The sequence below is a fragment of the Entelurus aequoreus genome, linkage group LG01, assembly GCF_033978785.1.
Source record: "Entelurus aequoreus isolate RoL-2023_Sb linkage group LG01, RoL_Eaeq_v1.1, whole genome shotgun sequence".
Classification (NCBI taxonomy): domain Eukaryota; kingdom Metazoa; phylum Chordata; class Actinopteri; order Syngnathiformes; family Syngnathidae; genus Entelurus; species Entelurus aequoreus.
In genome coordinates this window covers 101,123,587-101,136,965 of record NC_084731.1, presented here as the reverse complement: position 1 = coordinate 101,136,965, position 13,379 = coordinate 101,123,587, and the positions used below count along the sequence as shown (strand labels likewise).

The 13,379-nt window shown below is 40.8% G+C and overlaps 1 pseudogene; it reads right to left on the bottom strand.

Moving 5' to 3' along the window:
* Window positions 1–4,883: 4,883 nt before the first annotated feature.
* The window catches only part of LOC133660550 (FYVE, RhoGEF and PH domain-containing protein 1-like), a 28,079-nt pseudogene continuing 19,583 nt past the window's right edge, over window positions 4,884–13,379 (bottom strand).

The following is a 13,379-nucleotide window of genomic DNA, read 5'->3' as shown; positions in this document are numbered from 1 at the left end:
GTCACCACAGCAATAAAACATCATCTTGGCCTGTGATTGTGTCTCCCCCCCCCCCAACAGATGCTGACAGGAAGTCCTTTAAATGTTGAAGTGTAATCTTACGATTGGTTGGTCGCCATGGCAACAGCAGCCATTTTCAGGCCATCAATACGTGTAAAAAATAGAAACGACGACGATAATAACAATAACACTGTCACTTGTCTCGGTGGACACAACAAGTTGACTCAGGGAGGTGTAAGGCAGCGCCACCTGGTGACCGGCGCGTAAACCAGCACCATGTCGGCGTTCCCTTGTCGCCGGCGTAAGGTCACTGAGGCGAGCGAGAGCGCGCCGTGAAAAGCCAGGGAGGCAGCTGAGGCTCAAGTTGGAGGAATCAGGAAACACTCTCGCACAAACGCGTTCTTTGTCCACCACGACGTTAGCTTCGCTTGACCCCCAGGAAGTGCTGAGCGCTCACCGCTGCGGGTCACGTGACCGCGGGTGAATAAATTATATTTACAAAAGTGGTTGAATGTGTACTTTTCTTTTGGCATCAGGTCAACAACAAAGACACAAACATCTGACAACACCGAGAAGAGAGTTACTAGCAAACACTGTCCCAAGGTCAGAGGTCATGGGAGACCACGCATCAGGTGGTCTGAGCGTGGTGACCTCAGAATTATTCTGTTTGGATATTGAATGCATTTCTTAGATCAGGGCTGTCAAACTCATTTTTATTGAGGGCCACATCGCTAATAGAGCCACTTTAAATTGATGGGGCGGACTACATAAAATGACGTGACAGATCACATTAAATGATGTGACGGACCACATTAAAGGATTTGGCAGGCCACATTAGATGACATGGCGGGCCACTTTAAATGACGTGAAAGATCCCATTAAATGATGTGGGGTACCACAGTGAAACACACGGCGAACCACATTAAATGATGTGGCAGACCACGTTGAATGACATGGCAGGCCAACCTAAATGATGTGACGGACCACGTTAAATGATGTGACGGACCACGTTAAATGATGTGACGGACCATGTTAAATGATGTGACGGACCACGTTAAATGATATGGCGGGCCACATTAAATGACGTGAAGGATCCCATTCAATGATGTGGCGTACTACAGTGAATCATGTGGCAGACCACATTGAATGATATGGCAGGCCAAACTAAATGATGTGACAGACCACATTAAATGATGTGGCAGGCCACATTAAATGACATGGCGGGCCACTTTAAATGACCCGAAGGATCCCATTAAATTATGTGGCGTACCACAGTGAATCACGTGGCGAACCACATTAAATTATGTGGCAGACCACATTGAATGACATGACAGGCCAAACTAAATGATGTTACGAACCACATTACATGATGTGGCATACCACATTAAATGATATGGCAGGCCACATTAAATGACATTACAGGCCACACTAAATGATGTGACGGACCACATTAAATGACATAACAGGCCACTTTGAATGATATGGCAGTCCACGCTAACTGACTTGACGGAGCCAGTTAAATGATGTGGCAAACTACATTTAATCATGTAGCGGACCTCATTGAATGACATAGCAGGCTATTATAAATGACGTGACGGACATCATTAAATGACATGGCGGGCCAGACTAAATGATGTGACGGACCACGGTAAATGACGTGGTGGACCATGTTGAATGACATGGCAGGCCAATTTAAATGATGTGAGGGACCACATTAATGATGTGGCAGCCCACAATAAATGAGGTGAAGGATCACAGTGAATAAAGTGGCGAACCATGTTAAATGACGTGGCGGAACACGTTAAATGATGTGGTAAACCACATTTAATCATGTAGCGGACCACAGTGAATGACATAACAGGCCACAATAAATGACGTGAGGAACATCATTCAATTACGTGGCGGGCCAACTTAAATGACGTGGCAAACCACATTGAAGGACGTGACGGACCACGTTAAATTACACGATGGGCCACTTTAAATAACGTGACAAACCACATTAAATGAAGTGATCGACCATACTAAGTGGTGTGGAGGACCCTATTGAATGACATGGCGGGCAAATTGAATGACGTGGCGGACCTCAGTGAATGACATGGCAGGCCACTTTAAATGACGTGGCGGAACATGTTAAATTATGTAGCAAACCACTTTTAATCATGTAGCAGGCCTCATTGAATGACATAGCAGGCCATTATAAATGGCGTGACGGACATAATCAAATTACATGGTGGGCCATTTTTAAATGACGTGATCGACCACTTTAAATGACGTGGTGGACCCTATTAAATGACACGGTGAGCCACATTAAATTACATGGTGGGCCACTGTAACCACATCAAATGACGTTATCAACCACATTAAAAATGTGGCGCACCCTATTAAATGACATGGCAGGCCAAATTAAATGACGTAACGGACATCATTTAATTACATGTCGGCGAACCACATTGAATGATGTGGCGGACCTAATTGATTGACATGGCAGGCCTCATTAAATGATGTGATCGACCATGATAAATGACGTGTTAAATTATATGGCAGGCCACCTTACATAATGTGGCCGACCAAATTGAATGACAGGGTGGGCCATTTTAAATGACGTGACGAACATCATTTAATTACATGGCGGTACACTTTGAATGACGTGGCAGCGAACCACATTGTATGATGTGGTGGACCTAATTGATTGATAAGGCCCCTTTAACTGATGGGGCGGACAACATAAAATGATGTAACAGACCACATTGAATGACATGGCAGGCCACATTAAATGACGTGACGGACCATGTTAAATTATGTGATGGACCATATTAAATGACGTGATCCATCACGTTAAATGACGTGATGGACCACATTCAATTACATGGTGGACCATATTACATGACGTGATCGACCACACTAAATGACGTGATCGACCACACTAAATGATGTGATCGACCACATCAAATGACGTGATCGACCACGCTAAATGACGTGATCGACCACACTAAATGATGTGATCGACCACATCAAATGACGTGATCGACCACATCAAATGACGTGATCCATCACGTTAAATGACGTGATGGACCACATTCAATTACATGGTGGACCATATTACATGACGTGATCGACCACACTAAATGACGTGATCGACCACGCTAAATGATGTGATCGACCACATCAAATGACGTGATCGACCACATCAAATGACGTGATCCATCACGTTAAATGACGTGATGGACCACATTCAATTACATGGTGGACCATATTACATGACGTGATCGACCACACTAAATGACGTGATCGACCACGCTAAATGATGTGATCGACCACATCAAATGACGTGATCGACCACATCAAATGACGTGATCGACCACATCAAATGACGTGATCCATCACGTTAAATGACGTGATGGACCACATTCAATTACATGGTGGACCATATTACATGACGTGATCGACCACACTAAATGACGTGATCGACCACGCTAAATGATGTGATCGACCACATCAAATGACGTGATCGACCACATCAAATGACGTGATCGACCACATCAAATGACGTGATCGACCATGTTAAATTACATGATCGACCACGTTAAATTACATGGTGGACCATATTAAATGACGTGATCGACCACACTACAAGATGTGATGGACCACATTAAATCACATTGAATCCCACTGAATGACGTGATCGACCACATTAAATTACATGGTGGACCATATTAAATGACGTGATCGACCACATTAAATGATGTGACGGACCACATTAAATTATGTGATGGACCACGTTAAAATTACATGGTAGACCACATTAAATGACGTGATCGACCACGTTAAATGACGAGATCCACTACGTTAAATGACGTGATGGACCACATTCAATTACATGGTGGACCATATTAAATGACGTGATCAACCACATTAAATGACGTGATCGACCATGTTAAATTACATGGTAAACCCCTCTGAATGACGTGATCGAACACATCTACACACTACTCAGTGGCCTAGATCGGTAGGTTGTGAGTTTAAACCCCAGCCGAGTCATACCAAAGACTTTAAAAAAATGGGACCCATTACCTCCCTGCTTGGCACTCAGCATCAAGGGTTGGAATTGGGGGTTAAATCACCAAAAATGATTCCCGGGTGCGGCCACTGCTGCTGCTCACTGCTCCCCTCATCTCCCAGGGGGTGATCAAGGGTGATGGGTCAAATGCAGAGAATAATTTCGCCACACCTAGTGTGTGTGTGACAATCATTGGTACTTTAACTTTATCAAATGACGTGATCGACCACATTAAATGACGTGATCGACCACATTAAATGACGTGATCGACCACGTTAAATGACGTCATCGACCACATTAAATTACATGGTGGACCATATTAAATGACGTGATCGACCACACTAAATGACATGATCGACCACATTAAATTACATGGTGGACCACATTAAATGACGTGATTGACCACAATAAATGACGTGATGGACCACATTAAATTACATGGTGGACCATATTAAATGGCGTGATCGACCACACTAAATGACATGATCGACCACATTAAATTACATGGTGGACCACATTAAATGACGTCATTGACCACAATAAATGACGTGATGGACCACATTCAATTACATGGTGGACCATATTAAATGACGTGATCGACCACACTAATTGACGTGATCGACCACGTTAAATGACGTGATCGACCACACTAAATGATGTGATGGACCACGTCAAATTACATGGTGGACCACGTTAAATGACGTGATCGACCACACTAAATGATGTGATGGACCACGTCAAATTACATGGTGGACCACGTTAAATGACGTGATCGACCACACTAAATGATGTGATGGACCACGTTAAATTACATGGTGGACCCCTTTGAATGACGTGATGGACCACATTAAATGACGTGATGGACCACATTCAATTACATGGTGGACCATATTAAATGACGTGATCGACCACGTTAAATGACGTGATCGACCACATTAAATGACGTGATCGACCACTTTAAATTACATGGTGCACCACATTAAATGATGTGATTGACCACAATAAATGACGTGATGGACCACATTCAATTACATGGTGGACCATATTAAATGACGTGATCGACCACGTTAAATGACGTGATCAACCACACTAAATGATGTGATGGACCATGTCAAATTACATGGTGGACCACGTTAAATGACGTGATCGACCACACTAAATAATGTGATGGACCACGTTAAATTACATGGTGGACCCCTTTGAATGACGTGATGGACCACATTAAATGACATGATGGACCACATTAAATGATGTGATGGACCACATTAAATTACATGGTGAACCACATTAAATGACGTGATCGACCACATTAAATGACGTAGCAGACCTCGTTGAATGACACGGCGGACCACTTTAAATGACATGATCGACCATGATAAATGACGGGATTGACCTCGTTAAATGATATGGCAGGCCACTTTAAATAATGTTGCGGCCCAAATTAAATGAGGTGGCGGGCCAGATTTGGTCCCCGGGCTATTGAGTTTGACAGATGTGTCTTAGAGGAATATTATGAGCAGACTTGAAGGCTTGAGAAGTCCCTGACTTTGGTCCTGCTGGCATGCAGCGTGTGTTCCTCTCTGCACGCACACACCTCGTGTCTCCTTTAGGGAGCCAGAGTGGAGAAAAATGCCGAGTTAACTTTCAGTTTCGTTCAAAGCAGCCAAGGAGGGCGTCCATTTTGGAGAATGGTTGTCTCTCCGGCGCTGGTGTTGCCGTTTGAACTTTTTGTCCCATCCATTCTTCAACTTGAGTTCTGCTTCTAGAGAAGAAAAGATGAGGAGGCAAGTCTGGGAGTCCTAATATATCAAAAATAATTTACTGACTCAGCAATAACGTGTGCAGTACCGCACTCTGCCAGCAGAGGACCTCTGAGCAAGGCCTGCTGTGAGACGACACTTTGAGGGGTATATGAAGGAGGTTTGACCTTTGACCTGCATTGCCGCCCGCACCAAAGTTTCACCAAAGGGCGGTCTTGCAGGATAGAAGATGGGCGGAGCCTCCGGCTCGGGTCATCCGAACAAAAATGGCGTCAGGATGACGACGACGATGATTGTGCTTTCAGTCGGGTCATGTGGCGGCCATTTTGTCCCCGCAGTCATGCACATGAAATGGCCCCGCCCCCAGCACCACTCCTTGTCCAATCAAATCACGTGTTGTCAACTTCCACCTGCCCCGCCGGCTCTTCCCCCTCCCCTTCCCCCTCCTCCTCCTCCACGATTAGCCGGTGGGCCAGAGGCTCCTCCCCCTTGCCGGCCCTCGACAACACGTCCATCCAGCGGCGCTGAAGCTCCTCCCCCTCTGCGCTGAAGTAGAGCGTCAGGTGACTCTGGCAGATCTTGAAGGTGTGCCGACGCTCCAGGCGGTCACATGACTCCGGAAGCGACACTTCGAAGCCGATGAGGGGAACGCTGCGCTGCGCCTTCACGTCCTGTCAAAATAAAACACCCTAACTTGTTATAATGAGAACAGTTAGCATACTTGCAAGATGGAGACATGTCTCAGAACCCATCAATTTAAATGGACAAATTAGCCTAAATGCTGGCATAAAACGTTAGCATGGTAACGTTAGCATGATAACATAGGTAAAGTTAGCATACTGCTAAAATGGCAACCAGTATCAAAAGCCATGATTTTTAGGTGTATACGAATGAAATGAGCAAAAATGCTATCATAAAACATTAACATGCTAACATTAGCATATTGACAAGAAAAGTTAGCGTACTTCTAAGATGGTGCCAAGTATCAAAAGTCATGATTTTTTGTTTTATACAAATAAAATTTGCAAAAATGCTAACATAAAACATTAGCATGCTAATGTTAGCATGATAACATTGGAACAGTTACCATACTTTTAAGATGGCACCAAGTAACAAAAGCCATGATATTTAGGTTTATACTAATGAAATGAGCAAAAATGCTGTCATAAAACATTAGCATTCAAACGTTAACATAATGACAGGAAAGATTAGCGTACTTGTAAGATGGCACCAAGTATCAAAAATCATGATTTTTAGGTTTATATGAATAAAATTAGCAAAAATGCTAGCATATTACGTTAGCAATGTTAATGTTAGTGTTCTAATATTGAAGAAGTTAGCATACTTCTACGACGGGGCCAAGTCTCAAAATCTATTTTTAGGTTTAAACATAAAAAATAGCTAAAAAAGCAAGCATCAAATTTTCCCATGTTAACGTTAGCTTGTTATAACAATAAGAACAGTTAGTATACTAGCAAGGTAAACCTATGTCTCAAGACGCATGATTTTTAAGTTGAAATGATCGAAATGAGCTGAAATGCCAGCATAAAACGTTAGCATGCTAATGTTAGCATGATAACATTGGAAAAGTTAGCATATTTTTAAAAAGTATCAAAACCTATGATTTTCAGAATAAAATTAGAAACATTGCAAGCATAAAACGTTAGCATGATAATGTTTGCGTCCTAATCTTCGCATGCTAACATGGGAACATGAGTATCAAAACCTATGATTTTAAGGGTTTAAGTGAATAACATTTGCAAAAATGCTGGCATAAATTACTAGCATGATAACATGGTCACATGAGTATCAAAACATATGATTTTTAGGTTTAAGTGAATAAAATTAGCAATATTACTAGCATAAAACGTTAGCATGATAATGTTCGCATCCTAATCTTAGCACGCTAACATGTAAACATGAGTATCAAAACCTATGATTTTAAGGGTTTAAGTGAATAACATTTACAAAAATGCTGGAATAAATTACTAGCATGATAATGTTAGCATGCCAAAGTTAGTTAGCAAGATATACGACCAATTTGCTGTGAAAACTATGATTTGTATCACTTAAACCTATAATTTTTTAGGTTTAAGTGAATAAAATGAGCAAAATTGCTAGAATAAAATGAGCAAAATTGCTAATATTAGCATGCTAACATGGGAACATGAGTATCAAAACCTATGAGTTTAAGGGTTCATGTGAATAACATTTGCAAAAATGCTGGCATAAATTACTAGCATGATAATGTTAGCATGATAAAGTTAGTTAGCATGATATACGACCAATTAGCTGTGAAACTTATGATTTTTATCACTTAAACCTATGATTTTTAGGCTTAAGTGGCTAAAATTAGCAAAATTGCTAGCATAAAACATTAGCGTGCAAATATTAGCATGCTAACATGGGAACATGAGTATCAAAACCTATGACTTCAAGGGTTTAAGTTAATAACATTTGCAAAAATGCTGGCATAAATTACAAGCATGATAATGTTAGCATGCCAAAGTTAGTTAGCATGATATACGACCAATTAGCTGTGAAACCTATGATTTTTATCACTTAAACCTATGATTTTTAGGCTTAAGTGGCTAAAATTAGCAATATTGCTAGCATAAAACGTTAGCATGATAATGTTTGCATCCTAATCTTAGCATGTTAACATGGGAACATGAGTATTAAAAGCTATGATTTTCAGGTTTAAGTTAATTAAATGAGCAAAAAATTGCTAGCATAAAACGTCAGCATGATAACGTTAGCATGATGAGATAGGAAAACTCAGCATATCAAAATCCACACAAAATGCAAAATGCATTCATGTTGAAAATAAACTGTCATTGTGAAGTCACATGACCCTCAATGGGACTATTGATTAGGTACACCCATTTCATAAGGCGCTTTTTTCAGGGAACTAGCAGAATGAAGTGAGAGCGCCTCTTCTTGTAGCTCAGCCATGCTTTCACGTAGCCCGGTGCTTAATACCTCATTTTGTTCACGCGCTTCTCTACTTCATCCCTGGATACAAAAACATTCCGTCCAAAGTTTACTTTTGGCAAGATCGCCATCCGAAGGAGGTGAGCGCCGTGAGGATTTTTCAAGGTTTTCAATGAAAGTGAATGGGGCTGACTTTCTCTGGTCATGTGCTAACGCTTTACGCGAGCACTTTAGCTCATTTTGCATGTTTCAACCTAAAAATGATGGCCTTTTGTACTTGGCGCCATCTTAGAAAAGGCTGCCGTTGCTACGGTGATCATGACAACATGGCGTGAGGGCAGGTTGGGGTCCCACCTGAGGGGCGCCGTAGATGTAGAGCACCAGCGGCTCGTTTTCAGGAATGACGAACCACGCCTTCTGCCAGCCCCGCCCCCCTCCTTTCTCCATGTGGTGCAGGAAGCTGCACATGACGCTGTTCTCGGCCGCCAGCGAGGCTTGTTTCTATGGCGACAGCAGACGTCAGTCACGAGGCCGCTGGGCATCGTTCGCCGCGACGTCTCACTCACCTCCAGGATGGAGCGCCTCCTCAGGCCGGGGCCGGCCATGACGGAGGGGGTGTGGGACACGCCCACCAGCATGGCGTAGCAGTCCACGCACACGCGGTTGGTGCGGTTGTTGTCGTACGAAAGGCGGGCGCGGAACTCGGAGCACTTGCCGCAAACCACCTGCAGGGGTGCGCAGAGAATGGCAGCGTGAGAGCGGGCGGCACCTTCACGCCCTGCCGAAAAAAAACCACCCTAACTTGTTATAATGGGGACAGTTAACATACTTGCAAGATGGAGACATGTCTCAAACCCATGAATTTGAGGTTTAAATGATAAAAATGAGCTTGAATGCTAGCATAAAATGTAAGCATGCTAATGTTAGCATGCTAATGTTAGCATGATAGCATAAGATGGCGGCGTGTATCGAAAGCCACGATTTGTAGGTTTTGTACGAATTAAATTAACGAAAACGCTAGCATAAAATGTTAGCATGCTATTGTTAGCATGATAACATAGGAAAAGTTAGCACACTTCTAACACGGCGCCATGTATCGAAAGCCCTGATTTGCTGGTTTCGTACGAATTAAATTAACGAAAATGCTAGCATAAAATGTTAGCATGCTACTATTAGCATAATGACATCGAAAACGTTAGCGTTACTTCTAAGATGGCGCCTAGTATTGAAAGTTGTGATTTTTTTGGTTTGAACGGATAAAATGAGAAAACAAATGGTAACATGCTATTGTTAGCATGATAACATAGGAAAAGTTAGCATACTTCTAATATGGCGCCATGTATCGAAAGCCATGATTTGTAGGATTTTACGAATGAAATTGGCAAACATGCTATCATAAAACATTAGCATGCTAACGTTAGCATAATGATAGGAAAGGTTAGCGTACTTGTAAGATGGTGCCAAGTATCAAAAGTTATGATTTTTAGGTTTATAATAAAACAATTAGGAAAAATGCTAGCATAAAATGTTAGCATGCTATTGTTAGCATTATAACATAAAATAAGTTAGCATACTCCTAAGATGGCGCCGAGTATCAAAAGCCATGATTTATATTAAAGAAACAACAGCATGCTAACTTTAGCATAATGACAGGAAAAGTTAGCGTAAGATGGTGCCAAGTATCAAAAGTTATGACTTTTAGGTTTATATGAAAAACATGAGGAAAAATGCCAGAATTAAACGTCAGCAATGTTAACGTAACCTTACTAATGTTGGAGAAGTTAGCATACTTCTAAGATGGAGGAAAATATTTAAATCCATGATTTTTAGGTTCAACCAAACAAAATTAGCTAAAAAGCAAGCACAAAAGCTGTTACTGTTAGCATGCTAACAGTAGCTTGTTATAATGGGAACAGTTATTATACTTGCAAGATCGAGACATGTCTCAAAAGCCATGAATTTCAGGTTGAAATGATCGAAATACACTAAAATGCTAGCATATAACATTGTCATGCTAATGTTATATAACATAACATTGTAACATGAGTATCAAAACCTATGATTTTTAGGTTTAAGTGAATAAAATTAGCAATATAGCTAGCATAAAACATTAGCATGATAATGTTAACATGCTAATTTTAGCATAATAACATGGAGACATGAGGATCAAAACCTATGATTTTTAGGTTTAGGTGAATAAAATTTGCAAAATTGCTAGCATAAATCATTAGCATGATAATGTTAGCATAGGGGACAGCGTGGCGAAGTTGGTAGAGAGGCTGTGCCAGCAATCGGAAGGTTGCTGGTTACTGGGGTTCAATCCCCACCTTCTACCATCCTAGTCACGTCCGTTGTGTCCTTGGGCAAGAGACTTCACCCTTGCTCCTGATGGCTGCTGGTTAGCGACTTGCATGGCAGCTCCCGCCATCAGTGTGTGAATGTGTGTGTGAATGGGTGAATGTGGAAATACTGTCAAAGCGCTTTGAGTACCTCGAAGGTAGTAAAGCGCTATACAAGTATAACCCATTTATTTATTTATTTATGCTAATGTTAGCATGATAACATGGTAAAATGAGTATCAAAACCTATGATTTTTTGGTTAAGTGAATAAAATGAGCAAAATTGCTCGCATAAAACGTTAGCGGGCTACTGTTAGCATGGTAACATGGGAACGTGAGTATCAAAACCTATGATTTTCAGGTTTAAGTGAATAAAATTAGCAATATTGCTAGCACTTAATTTCCCCTCGGGGATTAATAAAGTATTTCTGCTTCTGATAAAATGGTAGCATGATAATGTTAGCATGCTAATCTTAACATGGTAACATGCGAACGTGAGTATCAAAACCTATGATTTTTTTAGGTTTAAGTGGATAAAATTAGCAATATTGCTAGCATAAAATGTTAGCATGCTAATGTTACTTAGCATGATAACATGGTCACGAGTATCAAAACCTATGATTTTTAGGTTTAAGTGGATACAATTAGCAATATTGCTAGCATAAAATGTTAGCATGCTAATGTTACTTAGCATGATAACATGGTCACGAGCAATGTTCCCTCTAATTTTTCATGTGTGTGAGCAAACGCACAAACTCCCTGAGCATTCAGTGGAGCACATGTGAGCGACATCAGACGTGCTGTCCCAAACCTGACATCATAACAATGTAAATGTTTTATTAAAATAATTTTCTGATATAAGTGATTTTGCCCCCTTACAATGACAATAACAAAAAAACATGTTTTTCAGGACCTATGTGCTAGTATTGTATGTCTGGCTGTGGGTCCTGCCTTTAAAAGAAATGTTACCCCTTTCAGAGATTACATTTAGTTCCTGTAACTTTCTGTCTGTAAAATACATCTTTTTATTAGCATTTATGAAATCTAGTGACAATATTTCATGAATAATATCCTTCGATTAACATTCTTAACAAATGGGAGTAAAATAAGCACCCATCTGAGTGTTACAACCTGGCATTTACACATTGTGTGGCATTGGGGTTGTCCGACTTTTTTTGTGGCCATAAACGCAGCACTGGCTAAGTGCCATGAGTGCGTGTGTTGGTGCAGGTGAGCGAGCGAGTGGCTTCTGTTGATATGACGGATGACAAAGTTGGTTTAAGCCTGATTTGTATGGCAGAAAATTACCAGTTCTTGTTTTTGGTGTGGTTACAAACAGTTTTTCTCAATAAAGTGATTGATGGAATTCCTGTCCGTAAAGTGTCTCGACAGACGATAATTGAACTGTGTTGACAAAGATTGTTTAATTCATTGGGGCCACTCTTGTTGTCACCTGTCACTCACAGAGCTGCATTGCAAAATCATACAGAATACATTGTAATGTTTATTTTGTTTAAATTTCAGATGGGATTTTTGATTTCCTGCGCGGCATTAATTTGCAGTGCGCTGAGGACGCGTGAGCGGTGCGCAATTGCGCAGGCGCGCACCTTAGAGGGAACGTTGGTCACGAGTATCAAAACCTATGATTTTTAGGTTTAAGTGAATAAAATTAGCAATATTGCTAGCATAAATTACTAGCATGATAATGTTAGCAGGCTAAAGTTAGTTAGCATGATAACATGGTCACATGAGTACAAAACCTATGATATTTAGGTTTAAGTGAATAAAATTAGCAATATTGCTTGCACTTAATTTCCCCTCGGTATTAATAAAGTATTTCTGCTTCTAATAAAATGGTAGCATGATAATGTTAGCATGCTAATCTTAGCATGGTAACATGGGAACGTGACTATCAAAACATATGATTTTTAGGTTTAAGTGAATAAAATTAGCAATATTGCTTGCACTTAATTTCCCCTCGGGTATTAATAAAGTATTTCTGTTTCTAATAAAATGGTAGCATGATAATGTTAGCATGCTAATCTTAGCATGGTAACATGGGAACGTGAGTATCAAAACCTATGATTTTTATGTTTAAGTGAATACAATTAGCAATATTGATAGCATAAATTACTAGCATGATAATGTAAGCAAGCTAAAGTTAGTTAGCATGATAACATGGTCAAATGAGTATAAAACCTATGATTTTTGGGTTCAAGTGAATAAAATGAGCAAAATTGCTCGCATAAAACATTAGCGTGCTAATCTTAGCATGATAACATGGGAACG